General features: G+C 31.9%; 1 long non-coding RNA gene across 1 annotated transcript in view; it reads right to left on the bottom strand.

Moving 5' to 3' along the window:
- Nucleotides 1-215: 215 nt before the first annotated feature.
- The window catches only part of LOC112686989, a 72302-nt gene continuing 59707 nt past the window's right edge, over nt 216-12810 (bottom strand). The window contains exon 3 of the long non-coding RNA XR_003149129.1: nt 216-296. This is a non-coding gene — a long non-coding RNA (uncharacterized LOC112686989). The remainder of the gene's footprint in view (nt 297-12810) is intronic.

Raw genomic sequence — 12810 nt, 5'->3', positions numbered from 1 at the left:
ATAATAATAATAATAATAATAATAATAATAATAATAATAATAATAATTATAATGATAAAAATAACGATAGTAATAATAACTTACCACCGTCGGCGTATGTCTCTAACCCATAACCGTCTTGGAGTCCGTTTGCCCAAGTCCCTTCATATTTAGCGTTAGTTGTTGCCGACTGTCTGACGCCATATCGACCTTTAAAGCCTTGTGTCCACTCTCCTCGGTACAACCACCGCCCTCGGGATTCCACGCCTAACCCATGTCTCTTGCCGTTTTGCCATTGGCCTTCGAAAGTATTGCCGCTGAAAAAGTAATATATGTGCCTAAAAATGTTTTTTATTGATGAAAACTTAGTTAAATGTGCTTTTGAGTGTTTATTTCAATATAGATAGCGTGAAGTTCATAGGGTCGTTGTTAAAAATATAATATAATTCAGTGCGCATAACTTACGTTTAATTAAAAGCATGTACAGTGGCATACCTGTGAGTATAGAAAGGGCAACAGGGGCATTTTCTCCCCCCCCCCTGAGAAGTTTTTTTGATGCCATAACGCAAATTAATTGTTGAGCTTAAATAATGTAAATCATAAATATTTTTAATTTTCACTAATTTTAACCGTGTTTGATATCATAAGTTTTTGATATCACTTATCAATGTAATATAAAATATCAATATTCGACCAAATCGAGATTAGGAGTGATGGTCACATATAGTCACTATTTTATAATGTGGTTATCATTGATATCAAGTGATCAACATGAGTTTTAAGTATTTAGTAATAATTTATAACAAAGTTTCCGATTATATTATGACCAAAAAATATTGTGCAATTAATTTATGACCCCCAAAAATGTTTCACGGGTTCGCCACTGAGCATGTACAATATTACAAAAGCGTTAAATTGCTTCGTTTAAAATAACGGAAGTTCGTTAAACGTCTGCTGTTTCGTTTCAAAAAATATATACGAGTATTCTCGTAAATATTTTTATCACTTAAATTTTAGTTTTTTATCTTTAGTTTAAAATCGTGTTTTTTCGTTCAACGTCTTAATATTTTATCCGTTACAATCAATGTACAATGTATAACATGGTCGATAATCCAATGATAAAGTAATTTAAAAATGGTGGTAAAAGTTTCAAAAGTTGATCACGTATAAATTCATGGTTTTCGCTACGGGCGACATTCGTGGTAAGTGTATACTAGGTAAGCCTGTTCCAGCACTAATTGTCCCTGATACGTCACAATTTCGTCACAAGCTCTGTGATTAACAGAACGTCTGGAAACCGTAAAACAATTGATTACTAATAAATGCTTGAAAACAAATTAATCGGGAGAGCACAACACGTATGTCAAATTAAAATTTGATTATATCGTATAAATTTTATTAATCAAATTATATCAATACATTTTACACATAAACCTTTCATTGTTAATTGTCTATCCAACTGTGGAAACCGCATCGAAATCTATTCAGCCGTTTCGGAGTGCATTCCAAACAAAAAAAATAGCAACTCAATTTTACACTATGTATATTAAATGATGAGATATACAGATTGTATATATATATAATAATTAATATTAATAATTATGTGTATATTTATATCTATTAAATACTACTCGATATTTATTGTATTTTAGAATTGTATAGTAAATATTATTAATATAATTAAAATTATTACACAAGTAGAGGTATTGAAGTAGGTACTACGATGAAAAATTAATATTTTATTGAATTTACCGAAATTATTGGCTTTATATATTGTTCGTATTTTACTTGTCTTATGCTACCATCATCCATGTATAGACATTGCACTGAGTAATATTTGAATGTTAAACTAAACTAGGGCCAAAGGATTTATAATTAATTGGTACCGAAAGGAGCGATCACAATTTTAGATAAATCTTATTGAAAAAATACTGGCATCGAAAATCACCAATAAGCCGTTTAAATATCGTATCTGATCAATATCATCAACCTTCTCATCAATTTTTCACTTTTTTTTTTTTTTTTGATGTAAGCTATTATTATTATTTACCAATCTTTAAAATTAAAACTCGATATTTTAACAATCATTGTTCTATAATGATTCGACATATGCTTTATTTTCATATCAGTCTTATTTTATGACGTTATATAAGGAATATTTAATTTATAACCCATTCATATTTATTTACATAAATTGGATTTTACCTATGTTACAACTATAGACATAGAACTATTTTCATTCAATCTACTATCTAAAGAAAAGTCAACACGATACTCAAGTGACAACTCGTAAAATATATTTTAAGATTTTAAAAAATGTATTATATTTTTATATGCATTATTTTAAATCATATGATACAAATACTTGATATACAAATACTAGCTATAAATGTTTACACTCATTTCATTAACATTTATGTATTAGTTATTGAAGTGTTAATAATATCAAATTTTATGAATTTCAATAAAAAACTCTTACACTATGAACGATGAAAACATTATCTATTAACACTTGAAATTTGGAGAGAAGAAAAATCATTCTGTATTTACTCTACGTATTACATTTGTCGGAAATCGCATTTCATTCCAAATTGTTTTTCAAACTACGATTAATCATCGTTTTCAAATCTAAAATTATAACACAATGTTCTGTCTACAACTTAAAAGACAGTAGGTCAAAAACCAGTACTAAATCGGGTCGAATGTTGTCTAAATGTCGTTGTTGCAAATACAAATTATTTAAAATATAATAACGAATAATATGTGTCAAATGAACCAAGAAGTGAAATCCTAACACTAATCAATGATTAGTTTGCGATGATAGTCTCTTTATCGCTTAATAATCAACCTTATTATCGACAATATCGACAATTGTATAGTTGTGGTATAACCTAATGAATCTTATACTCCTACAGGCTTATCTTCATATTATCTTCATATTATCATGAAACAAATATAAATTCAAACTCTCCAAAGTAATCAGTTATTAGCCGGGTATGAATTGTACAATGAAATGAAATTAGTACGTGTTCGTTCGTTAATCATATCATCACGCTTACATTATTTCTTATTAACTGTACCATTTTTTTTTTTTTTTTACTATCATTATTTTTACAATTATTATTTTTTTATATTAAGTACCTACCTAATTTTTAGATTTTTATTTTTAAATAATAATTTATAATATACCTTATGCGTTTTTTAAAAATAAAATAAAAAATTAGATGCATATTTTAAAGCATATTTTGACGATTTTGACTGCATATTTCGATGATTTTTGGTGCAAGAAGTCCCGAACCCTACTAATCATTATACGTATACATATCTTTTGGGTATTATCTTATACTTAAATCTGTCTTCAGCTACAGCTATTTTATTGTACTTAAAACAATTATTCTGTTGTGAAACAATTTATTTTTATTGCTTTAATTAGCTGAATCTTTTAATTAAATATTTCTAAAAAACTATATATTATTATATTCTTTCATTTTTATTTTGTATAATAATAATTCAACTTCGTCTATTTTCAATTTAATAAGTCTCATTATTTCTTATCAAATTTTCCCCTTTCATCTCAAAATATGAAATTAAAACTATAATAAAGTAGATACGAGTAGATTAAATCCATCAAAAAAACTAAAATTATGATTCAAATTTAAGACTTTTAAAGTTTGAACAATGCATACTCATAAATTGTACACTGAATCATAAATAAACTGACGATTGGCTTATACAATGTTTATAAATATTATTTTAAATTATTTATGTCAGCCGTAGATTCAATTGGTTTTATGTACAGATTTTATTCAAGGAAAACAATGTTTTAGAACAATGAAATTACTCCTATAATTTCATATTATAGTTTCTTTATCGATTGAAAAATTGACGCAGATGTTACTTTAGAGAGGTTATTTATGTAATTTCTCAGATGTTTTAGAAAATTATAATACATTTTGATTGCATTAAACAGTATACAGCCAAGCTAAACGTGTAAATTTATAAAAATTGCATGTTATGAATCTTAAGATATACTAGAATAATATAGAACAAACATTGTTCAAACAGAATTTTACTAAATTAAATATAATATTCTATTTCAAATGATTGATATTTGAGTTACATTAGATTTTACATGCACCGCACACTCTAGTCTCTTATTATTATAATTATTTATTTTTTCTTTTGAAACAAAAAAGATCTTTGCAATGAATTTTGTAATGCTTAAAGTAAAACCTAGGCTTTATATAAATTACCATGTATTCTATTATTTTATTGTACGCTGAAAATACTCGTATGCATAGGAAGTCATTCCAAAAGCCGTGCAGAGACTATTTAATTACTACATACATTTCATTCAATACAATATTGACAAAGCAGTCCAAAAGTAAATAATACGACTTAACTTAATTCTGTATACTGCATTATTAAGTTTATATGTTAGGTCATATCGTGATATAGAAACCATACCGTCGAGAATAAGACTCAGAGTATGCATCTATGATTATAGATTTCACTTAGTTTTATAATTTATAACGAAATGTGATTTATGGTGATTTGCAAAAAATACGTATAAATAAAACGATCATTCACGGTCATATCACGAAGTCATGGTTTTCATGGAATGGTCATCGGCTGTTTCGAGAACTTTAATCAAATCGGGTAGGTATAACGTCGTTCGTGGTATTGGTATAAAATATTTTATATGCATTGTTCGTTTTATAAAATATATAAACACTAAGTTGTAATTCCAGTAAAGATTTCAATATTCGATTGAACCTGTATACATAGGAATACACGCGTGAACTATATTATTACAATATTTTTAATGATCGCAGTCAACATGGTTTAGACCAGTGTTTTCCAACAGAGGAACATGGGAAAGAATTGCTCCATGGGGAGCAATTTAAATATAGCGGAGAGTGATTAGAGACGATGAAATTATGAAAATTACAATTTTATTGAAATATGGAAAATGTGGACGTTTACAATCTCATATTTTATAAATGTACAATTTACCATTTTATAATTTACATTATCCAATTTCAATTTACCTCATCTTAATTTTTTACTATTTTCGATAGTTACAAAAGGAATAAAAGGTGTAATGAAATCTTTTTTAATTGATGGGGAAGGAGGAAACGTGCCATTTTTGAAAATCTATAAGAAAGCAGTGGAATAAAAACACTGATCTATACTTAAAAAAGTGTGCATTATCAAAAGAGTGTACCTACAATTAATTATAATTGCGATGTTTTTTATCCTCCTCAAACATTAATAACATTATGTTGTACAGATGAAGAATATTCGTCTTAACGAGCTGTTTCTTTTTTATTTTATGGAAAAGGATTCAACAAATCTCTAGCGACAATTATTATTCGAGGAACACAACTACTACACCAGCGACTGAATCCCAGGTAATATTATTACTACGAAAAGCATAATATGTTTTAAGAAACACACAACATAAAGGTTTACTATTCAAATCGTAATCCAATTTGAATTGATAACAATTGGACGTATAGAAAAAAATAAAAATAAATAAATAAAACGCAAAATGAAAATCATTCGAAATGAAGGAAAATAAATGTAGGCATTTCTGTGCGGATTGCGGATTTTCCAAATAGTAGCTCGTGAACATCGGGCCGATTCACGCTGCGGTGGACCCCAACTTGTACTGCATTTAACTTTTAACTTTTCAAAAAATTAAGCTGTGATTGAATTGAATTATAAATGATAAACTATCGATGGTAAATTTTGTGAAAAATTGTTCTCTTAATTCTCGAATTTTTAAAATTAAATGGAATCTAATCATAATAAATTGCTTTTTCGCATTAACGTTTGTTGGCTTTTGTGTGATGTTTTAAAAACAGTCATAGAACCAAGTTATGAGCTCTGCCTATTTATCTGTAATATCTATAATTTATATAACTTCTGAGTAACGAAAAAATGGATGTGCTTATTCTCATATTTAGCGAATATATCTAATAAATTAATGAACTAAACCTATCGTTTCAAGGTAAAAATACCATCATTTTAATGATTACCTCAAAACATCAAGCATTTAAAAAAAATTGTCTTATCAATTAAATGCGTATTACAATGTATACTATATGTATATTATATTTTATACGTTGTATATACTGAATTGCTTACGAGCTTACATAATTTCCTTTCCATTTATGAGCTTTCAATATTCACTTGAGTTTTAAACGTAATAACTGATATTATATGTCTGCGATGCAACAGTTTTTATCAAAATATTTTTCCAATTTAAACGAAAACAATGAACGCAATTGAATAAAAGTACAATTTTCTATTTCCTTGAAATATGATTATATTCCATGTGCTACAAAAGAAGAACAAATTGAAATTAGAGACTCCACCCTTGAAACCGAATTTCACGAAAATTAACTCTCGGAATTTCGGTTGAGACAACAGCAAGAATATCCATTCATTTTAAAAGAAGCCTTACTTATATTAATTCTTTTTGCATCGAAATATCTCTGTGAAACGACATTTTCACAACTTCAAATAATAAAAAATAAACATAGGTTTTGTCTTTCAGAAGAAACTTTAGAAGCAAATTTGCGCATCACTGTTTCCAATATCACGCCGGACATTGATTTATTATGCAAAAATATGCAAACCCACCCATTACATTTATTAAAAAATGTATGATCTAATTTTTATGTAATTTTTTCTATAACGACTTTATGTATTTATTGTTCATATATTTTTTGTATATTTAAAGTATCAAATTCGGTATAATATATTTCTTCAGAGATACCTATTAATAAAAGGTTCATGTATTTACTATTTATTGAATCTGTGTTTTTAGTATGCGTATAACAATAACAATTTAATTTAAATATACACTTAAAAAAAATTAGACCTTAGGAGGGGGGGGGGACAATTTTACATTGAATAAAAGAGACGCATGATAAAAAAAGTTCAAGAAGTACTGAAATAGATTATGCCCAGGGATTTTTTTTTATGTTCATAATTTGTCATCTCGCGTTTTTATTCAAAGGGTTTTTATTTGTATTAATAATTTTAACTATAAAATATATATACACACACTTATATATACATTGAAAATTAGAGTAGAAAAATTATAATTTATTGTAATCAGAAGGTTGTGACAGTATTTTTTTGCACAAAATACATATGATAACTGAGTAGAAATAGGTTCTACTGTTCAGTTAATGCTAGGATTTACTATTTGTGTTCAGTAAAATCCGAATGTCGTATTATTAAAGTATGAAAAATGTTCAATAAAAATTGTTTTGTATAAGAACAGGAAATTAATTCACGGCAAACATCAAAATAGGATTTACGTTATCGATCATTTTATAGGCATATATTTCTGTCCGTTTGGATCTCCCGTATTGGATCGATTTACACTGAATATTGTGCAGTTGTACGCGTAGTGCACATCATACTGAAATTGTAATTAATCTATATGAAGTTTCTTAATTGTTTGATATTATTGTTTTATTTATTTTTTTTTTTTTTTTTTTTTTAGATAAATATTTATGATTAACGTCGAAAGGTTTTATGTGACTTTAAACACACCTATTATATAAAAATAATAATTCTCGTGACACTTTTTGTTTGATTATTGTTTTCGCTACGTTTACTTCTCGTAAGTATAGGAAAATTTCACGAATTTTAAATGAAAACCAATATCACCAAGTCATTCTTCGCATTTCGATTAGTTTCCGATCAACGTGCACCGGTAACAAGACGCGTGTACAAAAAGTATTTCGAGGAGCGTTGGAAGATTTTCAAGAGCTACGATAACCACTAACAATCGACGACAAAGACGAGAATGTTCATCGGTCATCCTTACGATGAATGCGAACGATTATTCGCGCGGGCGAAAATTACCGATCGCCGACCGGACGTTTGAAAAACGTTTACGTTTTCCCGCGGTCTCGAGATCCGGTGCGGCGAAGTGTTTCGGGGCCTTTGAATCGTCCGGTTTCGCGCACGAGCCCACCGCTGACGTGGCGATTACAAAACGACGGTTCCGTTCGTTGCGGTTCTCCTGCGCGTGAAACGTAACGTACACGTGCCGATGTTCGCACGGACGTCCGCCGGTCGGCCAATCACGCTCCAGCGGGCGCGGCATCGCGACGTCGCGATACGTTATTTCTTCAAACGTTGTTAAACGTCTCCGCGGAGCGGTCGCACCCGGACCAACGCCGTTCCGGCCGAGCCGCCGGCGCACGTCGACGCGGACGACGTTAGGTGCCCATACACGAGCGGATTTTATAACGGATTTGGTCTCTGACGGATTAAATCCTCTAAAAAGTCCTTTCGTGTGTGGTGTTCTAAGGATTCAATCCGGCAGATTTAAAATCCAACGGATTTAGTCCAACGGTTCAAGTCTCTCGCTTTGCCACAGACTAAAAGACCAGGTCCGGCGGACCACGGACCTTGATAAGAAATTTTTGTTTTATTGATAACTGTTGTAGTCCGTCGCATAAATCCGCAGATCTTTCAGAACGTCTTGAAAGACCAAATGACTAGGTCCTCAGCATAAAAATCAACGGATTTCCTCCACTAACCAGCGGACATGGTCCGCTGGTGGATTCGCTCCGCGAAAAATAGCGGACTTTTATTTTCACGTTAGTGGACACGTTAAAGGACCTAGTCCGACGGACCAAATCTTTCAAGGACCTAAGGATTTAGTCCGTCAGACCAAATCCGTTATAAAATCCGCTCGTGTATGGGCACCTGTTGATTACGGCGCGTACGGATAACGTTTCGATCGTAACATTTCGTATCTCGCGTGCACGCCCGTTCGCGTTTTTAATCACACGGATTCGATCTTTCCGCGCCACGCGTTTCACCCCATCGAGATCCGCAGCAGCTCGTAAACGCGACAACAACGTGTCGTCACGGCGGGAAACGTCGTTTCGTCCGTTGCCGCGGACGGAGATGAACGTCACTCGTTTCGTATTGCGCATGACCGACTTGACGCACGCACACGCACGTAGGCGTATTCGCGGGCGATGGTTGGGGGTCAGAACCCTCCCCCCCCCCCCCGGTGAACTCGAGATAGTAAATTTGCTTGTATAACATCGTTTAACGTGTATACCCATTGCCCGAACGGGCGGCAACAAATGATAACGATAATAAGAAACGGCTGAATATCAACAGGACAATTGAAGTTAATCCGGAACAAGTGCCGGATGGATTGGCAAAAAGAAAAATAATAATCTATACAGTATTGTAATTAGGTGATCACTATTTTAACCATGGAAATTCCGAATATGATACATTTTATGTATTTCATTATCAATGTTTAACATCGTATGTTTGTTTGAACACAATAAATTTATTAATTTCATTGTTTAACATGCGCTATATTTTTACGAACAGTAAGCTTAAACTTGCCGAACCTTACCCCACATAAAAAGTTCCTCGGTACACATCTTCACACACGCGCACACACACATGGACGCACGCACGTTCGGTTAAATCCGTACGATTCCGGTTGGACAGTTCTACCTGTATCGATCATACGTGTGCAGGTCGACGCTAAGTAGATTTTGCCACCGTGAAGTTCGGAAACACAGTTGCGGTCGGAAACACGTTTCCGGGGTGTACCGACCGACCGAGCGGTAGCGATTGGACCGCGAACGATGCGTGTGCAGACTAACTGATCAACTGTACACATTTCCCCATCACCGCTGTTACGTGGAAGTCAACTCGTGTACCCGGTCCGAACCATAGACCTACCGACTAAATAGTTTTTAGTCCATATAGGTCTATGTTTTTCGAAAACGATTTGATTTGAAAAAATCGCGGCAACAACACTACTGCGCGAGTTCTATCGACTTCTTCCGATCGTTGATGATCTTTAACGCGGCGATACAACATCCTTCGTTGTAATATTTCGTCTCGGGGATTAGTGGTACGGACGGTAGTGGAAGAAAGTAATTAGACACCTTCGTTCGTCCGCGAGTAATTATTAAGATCTTTTGGAATAATCGTCGATTATTTTAACGAATATTTATGCGAGAGTTCACTTATTTTTAACAACCGTTGTTTACACCAATAGATAAGTTTTTTTACGTTATTCTATTTTTTAAAACACACGTTAACCCGATGGTCGAGAGAGCGTCTGTCATCTGTCGTTGCCGTTTTGTATGATTACAACGACTATAATGATTTATTCCGATTGTACAATAAATTCGCTGGTTTTCAGCATGTTAACAATTAAAAACGATTCGAATTTTCAATAGAACCGAACAGTCGAATCCCAACAGTTCTGACCGAACGTGCGTGGGCCCTCTTAAGGAATCGGACTCGTATAGACCTTTATTCCGAAACCGTCGTGCGTACCTATTAAAACATTACACTACGTACAAGTTTCGCGCGAATCAATGATTATTATTATTAATCATGTGTAGGTACGTTTTTATTTTTCAGCCGAGACATTGCAGGCCTCCTAACGAGTGGCACACAAGACAGTTCGTCCGCGCTCACGTGTCACAGAGTTCTTATGTAAAAATAAAGATTCGCGTATTACAATGCACGTTTAAACATATCCGTTTTTTTTCTTTTTCCTGTCTCTCTAAATTTCTTGTGAATGTGCGTACACTAACATGGTCACGTAAAACGAAATAATATAAACTAACGTGAGCGTATAGCGGTTATTACGGTTACTCATTACGACCAAAATTCGATGGCGCCTGTGTTCCACTTACCCCGGAGATGACGATAATGAATAGTGTAACAGTACACCGATGGACCCGGACAACATTTTTATACATATATATATATATATACAAACGCGACATTTGCATAATAAAAAATATGAACACTAGCGTTCGAACACGTCCGTATATCTTATTAAAATACCAGCCAACCGATTTTTCCATCGGTGCCTCAAACGTGTATACATACTCGTACCTACTTGTTACTGTTACATCGGTTCGTTCGTTAAAAAAAAAAAAAAAAAATATTTTGCATTATCCACCGACCATGATCATAACATTAACTGCACGTACTGTACTCGGAACTCTTTGAGCGTACTAACAAAATGTTAACAATCCGTGTAATACTACAACGCTATACGGTGCAACATTTTACAGTTATCATAGAAGTATCGAGTGCCGAACGAAGTGACGATACGCCGATTGAAATCAAGAGTTTGTGCTGGCAATTATAATTCCTCAACGGATGCATAGTCAACTTGATCATAATACTTAAACGTATGTTCTTAAATCGTATGTTTGATTGCATTTATTACAGTGCGCCGAAGAAAGAAAAATATCGAACAAACCAATGATCACTGTTACATAAATGTGTTTACCGTTTTATTTTTTCAATAATTCGGTTATAACTATCCACACCACTTTTGGTCGGTTTACAATGCATATACCGCTGTATACTAATTGAGTCCCAACCTGAACGGGAAGGAAATAATGTATTAATTGAATCCCGGGTACAAACGAGAAGTGTACTAATTCAATCCGCGGTTGGGAAACTAAAAAATATACTAATTGAGCCCGAGGATTGTTTTAAGTAAAATATAAAATCATCCAGGCTCGTTCAAACACAACGAAAATTTTGTCGCGCTGCATTAAAAAAAAAATGTCACACTAATGCCGGTTAACCGTGCGTCAACAACATTTCAACTGTCTAACAATCTGTTAAATGTAAAATGCAAAATATACATCAAAACCAGAAGAATTCATATTATGAAGATCAAAAAAAAAAGGTAATCGGAAAATGAATGCAGCTGCTACAATCAAACAAAATAGCACGTTTTTAATACATACTCGTACAATGTTTATCACATTCATTTTTACCGATATAAAAAATCTAATTTTTTTATCGCCTATATTCATTTAATTGTACACAAGTACACAAGGAACTCTGTTAGTATTAAAACATGGACTTAATTAGTATTGTACCAACAATTTCAAGGGACTCAATTAGTATATACCTTATAACAATCGATTCGTCATAAAAGGTTTTGACACTCGGTTCGTATGCAGCCGTTGAGTTAACAGTATTTTATTTATGACAGTATACAATTGAAAATGTTATGATTACGTATTCAATTTTCATAGCTACTATATTGAATACTAATTTAATTAATTAAATTGGTTTTCCACCTTAATTTTTTATTTAGTTTTAATTAAGATTCAAATTTAACTTCAGTTTCAGTGTTAGGAAAAATTGAACATTGTCCAATTAAGTATAAATATGATATCTACGTAATATTTCAATAATATTATGCTTTAAACCCAATGAAAGCCGTTAAATAGATACTAGTTGTTTGTATTACTCTTAAAATTAAATAATAATTATAATAATGTAATATAAAAATGTACTTGCAACAAGAAAACATATGCTTCATTTGATTTTATATTTAAATGAAATGAAAATTATTTTTTTTTATTTATTAGCAGATTCCAAATGGTTATATTTTAGTATACGAATAAAAGATCAAATATTTACAAAAACACTATTATTATAAGTATATAAATTATATTAATAAATAACAGTTATACAAGTATCTAACTACTTATTTTTATTTATAATTATTAATTAATATACAATTATTTTAAATAACTTAGTATGCGATTCTCAGATAGACTTCCAGATTTCTAATGTTCTGTTAATTTTTCTGGACGGATAATTATTGACCAGACTTTCATTCAATGGCTTTCATAAGTTTAAAAATAATGTTACGGTTGAGCAAAATTTGTTTGTGGAAAATTTTAAATTAATTCCAGATTTTCGTGCTAGGTTTTTTCGACATCACATCGATGTACACCCAAAATAAATAAAAAATAAATCTCAATT

This window comes from Sipha flava, unplaced genomic scaffold (genome assembly GCF_003268045.1).
Source record: "Sipha flava isolate LNK unplaced genomic scaffold, YSA_version1 0_pilon_pilon, whole genome shotgun sequence".
Taxonomy (NCBI): domain Eukaryota; kingdom Metazoa; phylum Arthropoda; class Insecta; order Hemiptera; family Aphididae; genus Sipha; species Sipha flava.
The sequence above is the reverse complement of the archived record's forward strand: the minus strand, read 5'-3'. Positions and strand labels throughout refer to the sequence as shown.